This window comes from Penaeus monodon, chromosome 19, assembly GCF_015228065.2.
Source record: "Penaeus monodon isolate SGIC_2016 chromosome 19, NSTDA_Pmon_1, whole genome shotgun sequence".
NCBI classification, from domain to species: Eukaryota; Metazoa; Arthropoda; class Malacostraca; order Decapoda; family Penaeidae; genus Penaeus; species Penaeus monodon.
The window spans coordinates 40,064,340-40,064,796 of record NC_051404.1 but is presented as its reverse complement, the minus strand read 5'-3'; the positions used below and the strand labels follow the sequence as shown (position 1 = coordinate 40,064,796).

Genomic DNA, 457 nt, shown 5'->3' with positions numbered 1-457 from the left:
TAGATAAATTCTTAGAAAAGCAGCCCTGTGTCAACAAATCAGTTGCATAGTAGTCCTTAAAAAAGTGGAATCCATGTAAATTTTACAAATATTCTACCCTTTCAGGTGGCCAGTAAATTATTTTGCATAATTTCAGTCTTTAGGATAACTCTACTCTATTAAAACAAATTCTTATTGGAAAAATACTGTTTAAAAGTATAAGTGAATGGGAAAGATATAGCTGCCTTTTTCAGTCAGGCTGAAAGTGATGTAGTAAAAAAAAAAAGATAAAATATTAGACAGCACCAGGTGAAGGGAAAGGAAGATCTTATCATATCAACTATAGGATCATTGGAGTTGGTATTGTCTGAAAGTTGCTTTTTCTTGTACTACCATTAATGTTTTACTGTTCATTGTTTTTAATTAATTTTAAAATGATTTTTTTATGTTGCAGTTATGAGCATGTTATTTCATAATT

General features: G+C 29.3%; 1 protein-coding gene across 1 annotated transcript in view; it reads left to right on the top strand.

Moving 5' to 3' along the window:
• Positions 1-457, top strand: part of LOC119585234 (intraflagellar transport protein 88 homolog) — a gene marked incomplete in the record, with an annotated part of 19,357 nt that overhangs the window by 15,533 nt on the left and 3,367 nt on the right.